The sequence below is a fragment of the Molossus molossus genome, unplaced genomic scaffold, assembly GCF_014108415.1.
Source record: "Molossus molossus isolate mMolMol1 unplaced genomic scaffold, mMolMol1.p scaffold_m16_p_18, whole genome shotgun sequence".
NCBI classification, from domain to species: Eukaryota; Metazoa; Chordata; class Mammalia; order Chiroptera; family Molossidae; genus Molossus; species Molossus molossus.
Window position 1 is genome coordinate 47864335 of NW_023425353.1, and position 15406 is coordinate 47879740.

A 15406-nucleotide genomic window follows, 5' to 3' on the forward strand; every position below is an offset into this window, starting at 1 on the left:
TAAATAAGTAAATAAGTAAGCAAGTAAATAAATAAATAAATATCCTCAGGTAAAGATTAACAAAATAAAACTAGAAGTGCTGTTTTATGCACAATTTGACTTTTTGGTCTAGAATAAAATAAGAAATAATTAATTGGACTAGGAACAACTGCTGCATTTTCTTTTTTAAATTATTTGTTAGGTCAGGCCAGTATGGCTCAGTGGTTGAGCATCGACCCATGCACCAAGAGGTCGCAGGTTCGATTCCCAGTCAGCGCACATGCCCAGGTTGTGGGCCGGATCCCCAGTAGGGGTGATGCAGGAGGCGGCCAATCAATGTTCTTTCTCATCGATGTTTCTCTCTCTCTTCCCCCCTCCTTTCCTCTCTCTCTAAAAATTAATTAAAAAAGGAAAAACATTATTTGTTAGCCATCTTTGATTAAGAAAATCAACAAGTCTGCTAGAAACTGATAATTATTTGAATAGTGGGTGATACAAATCCTCCCTGAAGGTGTAAGGTGCAAAAAGGGAAAGCCAGCTCGAGGCAGCATAGAAGCTCTCCAGTGGATGCGCCAACAGGAGAGAGACTGCCGTGAAGATTGAGTCGAGCAGTTATTCACTTAAACTAAAACGCCAATCTGGATGATTCGGGTAACCCCGAGGCCCTTTTACTTCATGGTGAGCGCATGAGGGTGTCAGCAGCTATAAAGACAATATGAATCCAGTTAAATTTGTTATTGTGAAACTGCAAAGACCAAAAAGAGTATACAGAAAACAAACTCCAAATAAAAGAAGTGGACAATTGAGGCAAAGTGTCTCTATAAAGTGATTTATGTAAACCCCGTGACTAAAGATAAACAGAACATTTAGATGTATTGAAATGTTTTGAGGTACTTTACTTCTCCTAATCCAAGGCATTGTAGTAGGCAGGGTCTATATAGGGAAAGGGGAAACATACCGCTGTCTCTAATGGAGGCAGTTAATACAGGAACTGGCTATGCAGGAGTAGACCACTAACAGTGTAAAAAGTGCATGCTGAAGTTACCTAGATATTGAAATTGCAGTAAGTGGCTATCATAATAGGGCATATAAAAAGGTAGGTTCATCAAACCAATCATCAAACAGGAGTTTGGCCGTGTGTAGCTGGTGCTTGTACCTCTGAGGGGCTACCATGTCGCTGATGTGGGCACTGCTGGTCATCGCTCGAGGGGGTGTGCTATGGTTGGTTCTGGAGCTGCAAAAATTCTGGAGGCTGAAACTACAACTGTCCTGTGTTATTGGAGCAATGCTGATGGTAACTGGAGAGAGAAGTCCTTTCTCCTCTCTTCCCAGCTCCCTGTCTCCCTGTCAGGCCATCCATTGGCAGAGCCTACCAGGAGGCCACGGGTCAGGGGACCGTGGGATGTGTGGTTCCCACACCCTTCCTACCACAAGCATCACAGAGCACCTAAGAGCGAGCTTCATGCTGAGAGGCATAGGTACATAATCTCAGATGCCACTAACTGCAAAATAGCTCGTTCTACTTATTCCCAAGAAAGAAAAACTGACACCCACAGCATCAAGCTTTCACATCTTAGAATGTCCCCACAAAATGTTGCCCTCTGTGCCATCCACGTGTGCAAGGCAGCATTTCTTAGAGTGCTTCACTGTTGTGTCTAGGATTGTCCCCTTGATGACAGACATCCATCCTGCAAGTTCTGAGGCCGCCCCTTTTCTACCGAAAGATGTTTGCTGAAGGTTTTCAGACAGTAGCCAGTGTTATGGGCTGAATTGTGCACCCCTTCACCCCAACCTCAGAAGGTGACTGTATTTGGAGAGAGGCCCTTTAAAGGGGTGATTAACATACAGTAAGGCCATTAGGGTGGGCCATACTCCAGTATCGCTTTATGAAAAGAGGAAATTTGGACCAGAGAGATATTCAGGTGTTCGTGCACAGAGGAAAGGCCGTGTAAGGACCCAGACAGAAGATGGCCATCTGCAAGCTAATGAGAGAGGTCTCAGAAGCAACCATCCGGGCTGGCACCTTGATCTTGGACTTTCAGTCTCCTAAACTGTGAGAAAACAAATTTCGGTTGCTTAAGATGCCCAACATATGAAGGACCCACAATTCACATAATCTGCTGAAGCACTAAGATAAAGTTCACCCCTGTGTGAGCAACCAGAATGACCTAATAACAGTAACGGGGCCACTTGTAGGATGCAGCTCAATTTCTGAGATCTATAATGAGGAAAAAATGTACATCTTTGACTTAATGAAATGCAGTCATTCTTTCAGTGTTTTTACCTCTCCTATCCCACAATTCCATGGCAGGTCTATTCTCTCTAGAATCTGTCTTTGTTTTTCCTAAACACTTACCATCCACTGAGTTCTGAACTCGTGGGTTTGTGTGAATTTAAGAGCTGTATTCTTTTTTTTTTTTTTAATTGATTAATTTTTGTTACAGATGTTTCTCCTTTTCCCCCCACTGATTCCCTCTCCCCCTCCCTCCCTGCCACTTCCCCAGACTGTTGTCCATGTCCACTGTTCATGCACACAAGCATATAAGTTCTGTGGTTCATCCCTCCCCCACCTCCCCACTCCTTAGGGGATTGTCAGTCTGTACCCTGCTTCTGCGTCTCTAGGACTACCCCATTCTTCAAACTGTTATGTTCATTATATTCCACAAATAAGTGAGATCATATGAAACTTGTCTTTCTCTGTTTGGCTTGTTTCACTTAGGATGATACTTTCCAGGTCCCTCCATGTAGTCTCAAAGGATAAGAGATCTTTCTTTCTTACCGCTGCGTAGTACTCCATTGTGTATGTGTACCACAGCTTTTTGATCCATTTGTCTACTGATGGACACTTGGGCTGTTTCCAGATCTTAGCGATTGTAAATAGTGCTGCTACAAAGATGGGGGTACATATATTATTTCTGATTGGTGTTTTATGCTTCTTAGGGTATATTCCTAGAAGTGGGATCACTGGGTCAAATGGAAGATCAATTTTTAATTTTTTGAGGTGACACCATATTGTTTTCCATAGTGGCTGCACCAGTCTGCATTCCTACCAGCAGTGCACTAGAGTCCCCTTTTCTCCACACCCTCGCCAACACTTGTTGTTTGATGATTTGTTGATGGCGGCCACTCTGACAGGTGTGAGGTGATACCTCATTGTTGTTTTAATTTGCATCTCTCTGATGATTAGTGATGATGAGCATTTCTTCATATGTTTCTTAGCCATTTGTGTGTTCTGTTTGGAGAAGTGTCTATTTAGTTCCTCTGCCCATTTTTTAATCGGATTCTTTGTCTTCCTTTTGTGGAGTTGTATGAGCACTCCGTATGTATTGGAAATTAACCCCTTATCTGATATATCATTGGCAATTATACTCTCCCATACATTGGGTAGCCTTTCCATTTTGATGATTGTATCTTTCGCTGTGCAGAAGCTTTTGAGTTTGATGTAGTCCCATGTGTTCATTTCCTCCTTTGTTTCTATTGCCTTAGGTGATGTGTCAGTAAAAATTCTGCTGCGTATGATGTCTGAAATTTTGTTGCCCACAGTCTCTTCTAGGATTTTTATGGATTCATGAGTTACATTTTAAGTCCATTTTGAGTTTATTCTGGTGTAGGGTGTAAGTTGATGGTCTAGTTTCATTTTTCTGCAAGTAGCTGTCCAGTTTTCCCAGCACCATTTATTAAAGAGGCTGTCCTTACTCCACTGTATGCTTTTGCCACCTTTGTCAAATATTAATTGAGCATATTGCCTTGGGTCCATTTCTGGGTTCTCTATTCTATTCCACTGGTCTATATACCTGTTCTTGTGCCAGTACCAGGCTGGTTTGATTATAGTGGCTTTGTAGTATAACCTGAAATCTGGTATTGTGATCCCTCCAACTTTGTTCTTCCTTTTCAAGATTGCTGTGGCTATTCGAGGCCTTTTTGGTTCCATATGAACTTTTGAAGTAATTGTTCTAATTCTGTGAAGTATGCCGTTGGTATTTTGATGGGGATTGCGTTGAATCTATATATTGCTTTGGGTAATATGGACATTTTAATGTTGTTAATTCTCCCAATCCATGAACAGGGTATGTGCTTCCACTTTTTTATATCTTGCTCTATTTCTTTTTTCAATGACCTGTAGTTTTCTGTGAATAGGTCCTTTATTTCTTTGGTTAAGTTTATTCCTAGGTATCTTAATTTTTTTTGCCACAATGGTAAATGGGATTGTTTGCTTGGTTTCTCTTTCTGTGAGTTCATCATTGGTGTATAAGAATGCCATCGATTTCTTGACGTTAATTTTATATCCTGCTACTTTGCCAAATTCATTTATTAAGTCTAGTAAACTTTTGGTGGAGTCTTTGGGGTTTTCTATGTACAGTATCATGTCATCTGCAAATAATGACAATTTCACTTCCTCCTTTCCAATTTGGATCCCTTTTATTTTTTCTTCCTGTCTGATGGCTGTGGCTAAGACTTCCAGTAATATGTTAAATAGGAGTGGCGAAAGTGGGCATCCTTGCCTTGTTCCTGTTCTTAAGAGAAATGCTTTTAGTTTTTGCCCATTGAGTATGATGTTGGCTGTAGGTCTTTCATATTTGGCCTTTATTATGTCTAGATATGATCCCTCTATTCCCACACTGCTGAGCGTTTTTATCAGAAATGGATGCTGGATTTTGTCGAAGGCTTTTTCGGCATCTATTGATATTATCATGTGGTTTTTATTCTTCATTTTATTTATGTGGTGTATCACATTTATGGATTTGCGAATATTGTACCAGCCTTGCACCCCTGGGATGAATCCCACTTGGTCATGGTGGATAATATTTTTGGTGTATTGCTGGATTCGATTTGCTAGTATTTTGTTCAGGATTTTGGCATCTATGTTCATCAGGGATATTGGCCTGTAGTTTTCTTTCTTTGTAGTGTCTTTTTCTGGTTTTGGAATTAGAATTATGCTGGCTTCATAAAACGAGTTTGGAAGTCTTCCTTCTTCTTGAATTTTTTTAAATATTTTGAGGAGAATGGGTATTAGTTCTTCTTTGAATGTTCGGTAAAACTCCCCCGTGAAGCCATCTGGGCCTGGGCTTTTGTTTGCTGGGAGAGTCTTGATTGCATCTTCAATTTCTTCTGTTGTTATTGTTCTGTTCAGGTTTCTATCTCTTCCTGATCCAGTTTTGGGAGACTATGTGTTTCTAGAAATTTGTCCATTTTGCTTAGATTGTCGAATTTGTTGCCGTATAATTGTTCATAGTAGTTGTTAACGATCTTTTGTATTTCTGTGGTGTCAGTTGTTATCTCTCCTCTTTCATTTCTGATTTTATGTATTTGGGTTCTCTCTCTTTGTTTCTTGGTGAGTCTAAGGGTTTATCAATCTTGTTTATCTTTTCGAAAAACCAGCTCTTTGTTTTATTGATCCTCTGAATTGTTTTTTTGGTCTCTATGTCATTTATTTCTGCTCTGATCCTTACTATTTCCTTCCTTCTACTTGCTCTGGGGTTTTCTTTTTGTTTGCTCTCTAGTTCTTTAAGTTGTGAGGTTAGATAGTCTATTAGAGATTTTTCTTCTTTTTTGAGGTAGGCCTGTAGTGCTATGAACTTCCCTCTCAGAACTGCTTTCGCTGCATCCCATAGATTTTGTGTTGTTGTGTCTTCATTTTCATTGATTTCCAGGAAGTTTTTGATTTCTTCCTTGATCTCCTCAGTGACCCATTCATTGTTCAATAACATGCTATTTAGCTTCCATGTGTTCAAATGTCTTTGTATGTTCTTCTTGCAATTGATTTCTAGTTTCATGCCATTGTGGTCTGAGAAGATGCTTGATATAATTTCAATCTTCTTGAACTTGTAGAGACTTAGTTTGGGCCCTAACATGTGGTCTATCTTTGAGAATGTCCCATGTGCACTTGAGAAGAATGTGTATTCTGTAGTTTTGGGGTGTAGTTCTCTGTAGATATCTATTAAATCCATTTGGTCTAGTGCTTCATTTAGAGTCTCTGTTTCCTTGCTAATTTTTTGTCTAGAGGATCTATCCAGTGCTGTCAGCGGGGTGTTGAAGTCCCCTGCTATGATTGTATTGCTATCGATTTCTCCTTTGCAGTCCTCCAATAGTTTTTAAATATATTTTGGTGCTCCTATATTGGGTGCATATATGTTTATCAAGGTTATATCTTCCTGTTGGATAGATCCTTTCAATATTACATAGTGGCCTTCTTTGTCTCTATTTATGGCCTTCATTCTGAAGTCTATTTTATCAGATATAAGTATTGCTACCCCAGCTTTTTTTTCTTTTCCGTTTGCTTGAAAGATTTTTTTCCATCCCTTTACTTTCAATCTATGTGTCTTTTGTTGTGAGGTGGGTCTCTTGTAAACAACATAGAGATGAGTCATGCTTTCTTATCCAATCAGCTACTCTGTCTTTTTATGGGCGGATTCAGTCCATTTACATTTAAGGTGATTATTGATATGTACTTATTTACTGCCATTTTTGTTTAGTGTGGTTCTATTTTCCTTCCCATATCTCCTGGTAATTACAGCAGTCCTTTTAACATTTCTTGCAGTGCTGGTTTGGTGCTAATGTATTCCCTTATCCTTTTTTTTTGTCTGAAAAGCTCTTTATTTGACCTTCTATTTTGAATGATAGCCTTGCTGGGTAGAGTAGTCTTGGATTCAGATCCTTGTTTTTCATGACCTTGATTACTTCATGCCATTCCCTTCTGGCCTGTAGTGTTTCTTGTGAAAAGTCAGCTGAGAGCCTTATGGGGTTTCCTTTGTAAGAAACCTGTTGCTTATCTCTTGCTGCTTTTAGGATTCTCTCTTTGTCTTTAATTTTTGGCAGTTTGATTACTATGTGTCTTGATGTGGGCCTGTTTGGGTTCTTCTTACTTGGGGCTCTCTGAGCTTCTTGAACTTGAATACCTTCTTCCTTCACCAAATTAGGGAAGTTTTCTTTCACTATTTTTTAAAATATATTCTCTATCTCTTGCTCATTGCCTTCTTCTTCAGGGACTCCTATGATGCGAATATTATTCCGTTTACAGTAGTCCCACAGTTCTCTTAAGCTGTCTTCCTGTTTTTTAATCGTTTTTTCCTTTTTGTTTTCTGATTGGTTGATTTCTTCTAGCCTGTCTTCTAATTCACTGATCCGGTCCTCAGCTTCCCCTACTCTGCTTTTTAGACCTTCCAATGTGTTTTTCATTTCTGATATGTCATTCTTCATTTCTTCCTGTTGGTTTTTCATTTCCAACTGGTTGATTTTCAACATTTCTATGTCTTTACTCATGGTGCTCATGTCCTTACACATGCTGTTGAGCTTCCGCAACATCATGGCTCTAAATTCTAGTTCTGTTAACTTGCTTAACTTCACCTCATTTATTTCATCTTCTGTAGAGGTCTCTTGTTCTTTCATTTGGCTTTTGTTTCTGTTTCTCACCATTTTGGCTATCACAGTGGGCTTTGGAGTCTGCCAAGTTTTCCCAGTGGGTGTTGGGGTTCTGCTATTTGTGGCTCCCTCTCCTGGGTTTGGATGCGCCAGGGAGGATCCACTTTAAACACCACCATCAAGTCTTAGCTTTTCTGGTTAGTGTTGCAAGTCCAGGGAATGGTAGTTATCCTCTAGCTTTTTTTTGCCTGGAGGCTATTAGTCGAGGTCACCTGCAGACCCTTGGTTTCTGAGTTGCCTGAAAACTCCCTCAGGTGCTCAGTGTAAGAGGATTTCCTGAGAGTGAGGCAGGTGTTCGTTGTTAATGGGCCTCAATTAGCATTTCAATGGCCACCAGGTGGGGTTGAATCTCCGAGGGAGGGGCCGCCGCCTCTCCCCAGGGCCCTCGGAAGGAGTAAAATGACCACAGTCCTGCGTGGCTGCACTCAGCGAAAGCTCTTAGTGCCCTCCAAAACCCGAGTGTCCCCACACAGTTCCAGTCCAGTCTGCCTTCCCTCTGCCGGAGCCCAAGGTGAGTGGCTGCTGCCAATTTAGCCTCTGTCCCGACTCTGCGTCCTGGAGCCGCCTGGGACTTTTAACCCATGGGCGCTCCTCCCAGCCAAGGGCGGCCAAGGCTGTGGCACCAGCTGAGGGGGTTTCACTCAGCAGAAGCTCCAGGACTGAGCCGTAGTAGCGGGACACTGCCGAGGTGGCAGTAGCGTCCAGCACAGTCCCCTGGTCCCCGCGAGTGTGCACGGCGCCAGCCGAGGGCTTAGCACGCAGAGTTCACGGGACTCAGCCTTGGTGGCAGCATCCCACCGAGTCCCCTGGTCCCCATGAGTCTGTGCGGCACCAGCCGAGAGCTTAGCCGGCTGTAGAGTTCCCAGGGCCCGTGCAGGGTGGCAAGGGAGGCGGTAGGAGTAACTTCCCGTTGAGTCCCCTGGTCCCCGCCCAGGCTGCTGCGGACCGTGGGCTCCCGGCCCCCTCTCGCGTCCTCGCAAGCCTACCAGGACTGAGTGGGTGTTTCTGGTTAAGTGGTCCTCCAAGGTGTCTTTCGGCTGCGCTTTCCTGACGGTTTGCCTTTATTTTCATTGTAAATCCAGTTTGTCCTGGGAGATGGTCTGTGTCGCTCCATTCGCTCCACCACCATTTTCCGGGACCTCAAGGGCTGCATTCTTTACGCGGTCACTGACTCAGGAATCTAAGTAAGAGGAAATGAATAACTGAGTATTGACTGGCAAATTAAAAGCTACCTGAGTTGGTGTAATTTTAATACACAAATTCCTCTGACCACGGAATAATTTAATCTGTGCAGGCAAATAGGATCCTGATTGGGGTTGCATGAGGGAGAGCGATGTCCTAGGGGGGAAAAGTGCAAAGGGTTGACCCAAGTTCTCTCTGGGAAGAAAGAAAGCTGAAGTGGATAGCTTCACCCAGCAGCGTAACGCAGCAATTTGGGTTGTGTTCATTCAGGCTTTAACATTTAAAATAAGTGTTGTAATGATAAGATTCTGCTCTATTCAGAATGTTTATATAAATATACACTAAGCTTCTTTCACTAAACTGCCAACTCTTCATCTTGTCATTCATTTCCTCTAAGGCTCCTAGAAACATACCCCCCCCTCTTAAAAAAATACATATAAGCAAGTTAACAGAATATTATGGAGCTATCGAGAGAGCAGTAATCCTTACACAAGGAATTGCAGCTTTTACCAATTGGAGAACAATGAGTAATTTTCTTCTTTGCAGTCCCAATGGGGTGAAATGTTCCCTTTCCAAGTGCTGTCCTCAAACTGTAATTAAGCAATTATCTTCTAGTTTCCAGCACTGAATTTTCCCTTTGTCTTCTGAACTCTGTTTAAATTGGATTATTTTCAGATGCATTCAATCCTCTGTCCCGGTGCCCAAACCTCCATCACCCTTTGGCTTCTTCACGCATTCAGTCCATTTGATACCGTGTCAGTTAGAAGCTGTAGTTGCAAGTAGAAGAAAAGGGACGTCAAACTGGCTGAAACAGTAGAAGGGGTTTGCTGGCTCCCATTACCAAAAAGTCCAGAAATGAGGCAGTTCTGAGGCATGATTTATTCAGGGTTCTCCTTTCTTTGTGATTCTCTACTCTTGGCTTTCCTGGGTTAACTTTCTGATCCCTCGCGATCACAAGGTCGCAGCCAGGGGAGTGTAGTTTTCCACAATTACTGAGCAAGATTGCTGAGTACTAAGATAAATAAATACCTAGTGGGCAATAGTCAAGGTATGAAAATAACCTAAATGCCCTTCAAAGGATGATGGATAAAGAACAGGTGGTGTATATATACAACAGAATATTACTCAGCCACAACAAAAAACCATGCCATTTGCAACAAAATTAATGAAATTTGAGGATGTCATGCTAAGTGATATAAACCAGACAAAGAAAGATAAATACTGCATGGTATCACATACATGTAGAATCTAAAAGAAAAAAAAAAGTCAAACTCATAGAAACAGTAGGAAAGTGGTTTTCCAGGGGCTTGGGGGGAGAAGAAATAGGGAGAGGTTGGCAAAGGGTACACTTTCAGCTGCTATAAGGCATGTAGAGTCTGAGGGTCTCATGTAAACCATGGTGGCTACAGTTGATTACACTGTATTGTATGATTGAAATCTGCTAAGAGAGTGGAGCATATATGATCTCACCAAGAAAAATAAATAAAATATGTGAGGTGATGAATGTATTAACTAACAACATATACATATATTGCATCAGCACTTTCAATATCTTACAGTGTTGTCAATTATACCTCACTAAAGCCGAAATTAAAAAGAGAGAAATATTTACTTGGCTTAATCTGGAAAGTCACCTTTGACAAAGGCATTGAGATTTCTGTTAATGGTTTGCCACATCAGATCCTGCCCTGGAGCTGGGGTTGGGGTTCAGAACAGATATTGGGAGCTACCCATAATGCTCATGATGACTTCTTTGTGTATACTTTTTCATACTGTACAATTTTTTTTCCCATGTAACTAACACTTTAAACTTGTCTTCAATTTTCATTCACGAAATTTCTTGCCACTGGGGTCTTGGAACAACAAAGAGCGTCCTGGCTAGGATTCTTTCACCCTAATCAGACGGCGACCTGCTGACCCTGACCTCTGCCATTTTAGTCTCTTTACCAGCTTAATGACTATTTTCACTGGAAGTTGGCTCCTTCTCTTCTACCAAGTGAGCACTCAAGGAAAAACCGGTTTTCATTGCTTGCTCATTCGTGTTCTTTCTCATCTCCCGAGACACAGTGGAGAACAGAAGGAGGGGTGACGAGCACGTCTGAGCCCCTGCGGATCCTCTGGGTCCTGGTCTGCCTCGTCTGGTCAGGGAGGCTTCAGCACTGTGCCAAGAAGCTGCAAGTGAAAAAATGTAGATTGTAGTTTCTCTTTTCTCAGGGTGCCTGGGAGAGAGAGCCAGGGTGTGTGCCCATGTCAAAGGATATTCAGTTAAAGGTCAAAGTTGTTAAGAATGGCCAAGAATTCAGGGGCTACTCTGGTAAAACAAGCATAAAGCAATAATATTAGCAAATTATATTATTAGTGTCATTTTATTCTTGAAATTTGAACATAGCTTTTATCTTTAAATAAAAATTACAGCATTATAATCATGTTGCATCTTTCTTCTTATATCTCAGTTCTGGCTGGCTTTGACTAATGGGGCTGACCAGTCTGGTGGCCATGAGTTGTTTTAAAATCCTCACCCGAGGATATTTTTCCATTGATTTTCAGACAGAGTGGGGAGGGAGGAAGAGAGAGAAATATCTATGGGAGACACATCAATTAGTTGCTGGCCACATGACCCCAACCAAATCGCAACTGAGATACATGCCCTTAACCAGAATCAAATTCAAGACTCTCAGGTCTGAGGGCTGATGCTCTAACTGCTGAGCCAAACCAGCCAGGGTTGGTGACCATGCTTTTATGAGTATCATATAAACTATCCAGTAGAACCAAATGGTTATAAAATATTAACACATTTAATTTATACATCGCTATATTTTACTAGCAAAGCTACCAGCTATGTTGTTCTTCATAGAATAAAAACTTAATGAGTCTAAAGATTAATGTCTTTTTAATTTAGTATTTTTAATTAGAATAATATAGATACATAATTCTGAATATTACAAATCTAATAATAAAAAAGAGATATCCTCAAATTCTCCCCTTCTCACCTCTGAATCTAGCCACCATCAACTCTTGGGTTTTCTTTAGATATTTATTTTCATATCTAATATAATTACACTGCTACCTTTTGATTTTCTACTGAGAGAACATTTAGTTTTCTTACCTACTTTTCCTAACGTAGCCTTTGACACATACATGTTCTCTGTCTGTTCTCACGTTCTCTCTCCCTCCTCACTGTCCTAACCCAGTATGGTCATGTCATAGTACCATGTCAAATCGACATTATGTTTCCATTATTATGTTTGTGTAAATACTACTAACTGAGCCGAAGTGTGTGATTTGACAGCATGGCCTTTCTTCTATGCGCAGTTATTTCACCCCGGAGTTGGAATAAGTTCTCCATCCTTTCCATTGCCTAGTTTACTCTGTTGTCAGTACCTCTGTGCTTCCCCCCTCCAGTCTCTGACCTCGATGCAAAAGCTCTTCCCCCACAGCCCCGCACATCAGCCACCTGTCGATCCCTTTCCTCCAGGGAAGTGTGTGCAGAGCCTGGTGTCCTCCTGCTCTGCTCAGGCCTTGTTTGTTGTTTTTGCGGCTGCTGCACAGCTGTTGTCCAGAGACCTTCTTTCTCCAGGCCTGGGGTTCCCGAGAGAGCAAAATAGTAACACTCTCTGGGAAGGTACAAACAGACGCTTCCAGAAATCTGTCCCTCTCACTGTTGATGGCCACAGGAAAGGCCCAAGACCTAGAAAATGAACATTAAAGACCTATTTGCATCAGAGGGATTGAGACATGCAGAGCTCCTGGTTGAAACAAGCAAAAAAAAAAAAACCCCAAAAAACAAAAAAATCCCAGCCTGTTATGTTTTCCATATTACTGCAGCTTGTTGACCATCAGTATTTTGTGTTCCCATTGGGTTTATCCAAGTGTATTTCTCCTTTATTCTCCTTCCAATTTTTTAAAAAATATTTTCAATGGCTGTCTACCCATTTTTCAAGGCACGGACTTTTATATTATTTCTGTGAATAGGTTGATCACTCCACTAAGACCTCAAAGTTAATACACATTTTTTTACACTCCTTCAAATTTTTAAAACTTTGATTAAATGAGCAAAGCTGAAAATAAATGAAAAGCTTGATTAAGCAAATATTCCCATATATATGAAATTAACGTAAATATTTTATGTACTGTATTGAGTTCACAATAGCATGTGTTTAATGGGGCACAATATCAACATTCTAAGTTTAACTTAAAACATTTAGAAAGATACAAGCTTAGAAATACTTAGATAGTTATTCTTATCTGTCACCTCTTAATATCAACATTTATCTATTAACAGACTTGATTTTCAGAGTATCACTGGACACTTACCTATCCATTGACTGGAGTGCTCGTATGAAGGTCACTCACAGCTGACCCCACCTGAGTGTACCTGAAACACACCTGAGCATCTAGATGGACACAGAGAGAGAGCTTGATAGCCATCTACATTCATGGAGCACTTACTATGTGCTAGGCTATATTTGCATGAACATAATAAATGTTCATAAGCTTAGGGAACAGGGATTTTCATGGCCACTATTTTAAAGGCAGGAAAAACTGATGCTTAAATGTTGTCCAAAGCATTAAATGGTAGAGCCCAGATTCCAGTCCCGAGCTGCCTGCCTCAGGTCTGGAGCTGTCAGTACACCGCGCTACAGAGAAGGTGTGACAGTATAATAGCGGCCTGCAGGCTTGACTGGGACTAGTCTGCGGAGTGTTGATTTTCAAGCACCACATTAAAGCCCATGTGAACACTTTATTTTGCAGATCTTTTGGTGAACAAATGCCCACATTTCTGTTGGGGGTACCTGATAGTGGAATTGGTAGGTCATCTAGTAAGGATCTATTCAACTTTAGCAAATACTACTGAAGATTTTATTTTTTTCTTTTTAAATATGTTTCTATTGATTTTTTAGAGAGAGAGAGAGAGAGAGACATTGATGTGAGAGAGATACATCAACTGACTGCCTGCTGCATGTCCCCCACTGTGGACTGAGCCAGAAACCCAGGCATGTGCCCTGACCGGGAATCCAGCTGGGACCTCTCTGTCCACGGGATGACGCTCGATCCACTGAGCCACCCTGGCTGGGCAAGATTTCCTTAAAGTACAATTTATACTCCTTCCACCAGCAGGATTTTGAAGCTCCAGTCAGTCTCCATCTTTGTCCATAATTGATACCGTTGCTCTTTTTCATGTTAACCATTTTGATGAATTGCCAGTGTAATCTCATTGGAGTTTCAACTTGAATTTCCCTGATGTCTAATGAAGTTGAGCACATTTTCATGTCTGCTGACCACTTGAATACCTGCTTTTGTGAAATGCGTGTTCTAATTTTTTGGTCTATTTTTCTATTGGGTTGTCTGGATGATAATATTTAATTGCCTATATTTGGAGCCATATTTTAAGAGCATGGAACAATCTTGCTACTGCAGGGCTAGACATTTTGCCTGTACATAGTTGTTGCAGTCTATTGAGTGTGACTGAGTCATGCTACCAGTTGCCTAGGGGAAAAGATGCCTCTTCACCTTCCTCCAGAGAGTAAATGCTGTCATAAATAATATATGGTTTTGGCAACTGGTATTTAACACCTGACGTATTAGTGGGCATTTTCTTCTATCCCAATGGCCATATGCTCCCCGGTGACACCTCTGAGAGTGCTTGCCTCCTAGACAAACGCTGACCTGTCACCACTTGACATATGGTGAGCAGTAGGGGGACCCTGGCTTCCCTATAGGACATCTGCTCCCCACTGCTTTCCTGGAGAGGTGTCAGGATGCTTTGGGCATATGCCTATCCAAGCCCTATAGCAATGACGCTGCTCTTCCCGAGGGGGAGAGAAACTGAGCCTGTGTCTGTGGTTTCACCAGAATTTCTTTACATGGCACAAACGGGGAAATAATCTTATAAAAGCAAATATTTGAGTATTGTTTTGTCATTAACGGTCAGGAGTAGACATAGCAGGGACAATAGCGGTAAATACACATGGATTGCTTATCCTCTGCGAAACTCAGTTTCCTCATCTGTAATATGGGGATAATTACACAGGAGTCACTTTTCAAGGTTGTTGTGAGGCTAGAGGTGATGTATACAACCTGCCTGATCGGGGGAAACAGTTCACTTTTAAACAAAGGGCATACAAGTCCTGTTTAAAGTATCTATAGTGCATTAAAAACCACACCGAAACTTAGTGGCCAGTTAATAGGCCTCAAAGGGCCAAAGACACGGTGTTGGCCAGCTGGCGCTTACCTGAAGGCTGGGGGGAGAATTTATTCTAAGCTCGTTCAGATTGTCGGCAGAATCAATTTCCTTCTGGAGGAAGGAGAGTCAGGGGCCACTCACTGCCCCTAGACGCAGTTGCCCTCAGTCTTCAGACCAGCAAGAGAGCACAGAGTCCTTTTTGTAGTCCTGCCACCGGCCCAGAAAGTTGGACTTTATCTTACAGCAGCGAGGGGGTGGAACCCTGCCCGTAGGCCCATGTGCCTCAGACCATTCCAGTGTGCTCAGTGGACTTTCCACCGCCAACACCTGTTCTCTGTGCCTGAAGACTTTTCTGGAACTTTGAAAGGTGCATGAGAGTCCAGAAGTATTGTGGATTTAACTCTCACTGGTCACTGGTTGAGCAAATAGTGGTATTTATTATTATTATTATTATTTTTTATCCTCGAGGACATTTTTTCATTTTTTGTTCAGATAGAGCAGGAGGGAGAGAGAGGAAGAGAGAGAGAGAGAGAGAAACATCGACGTGAAAGGGACACATCGAGTGGGTGCCACCCGCACGACCCAACCAGGGCCGGGGCCAAACTGCAACCGAGGTACATGCCCTTAGCGGGAACCGAACCC

At 41.8% G+C, this 15406-nt stretch overlaps 1 pseudogene; it reads left to right on the plus strand.

Moving 5' to 3' along the window:
- Positions 1 to 1150: 1150 nt before the first annotated feature.
- The window catches only part of LOC118632950, a 122479-nt pseudogene continuing 108223 nt past the window's right edge, over positions 1151 to 15406 (plus strand).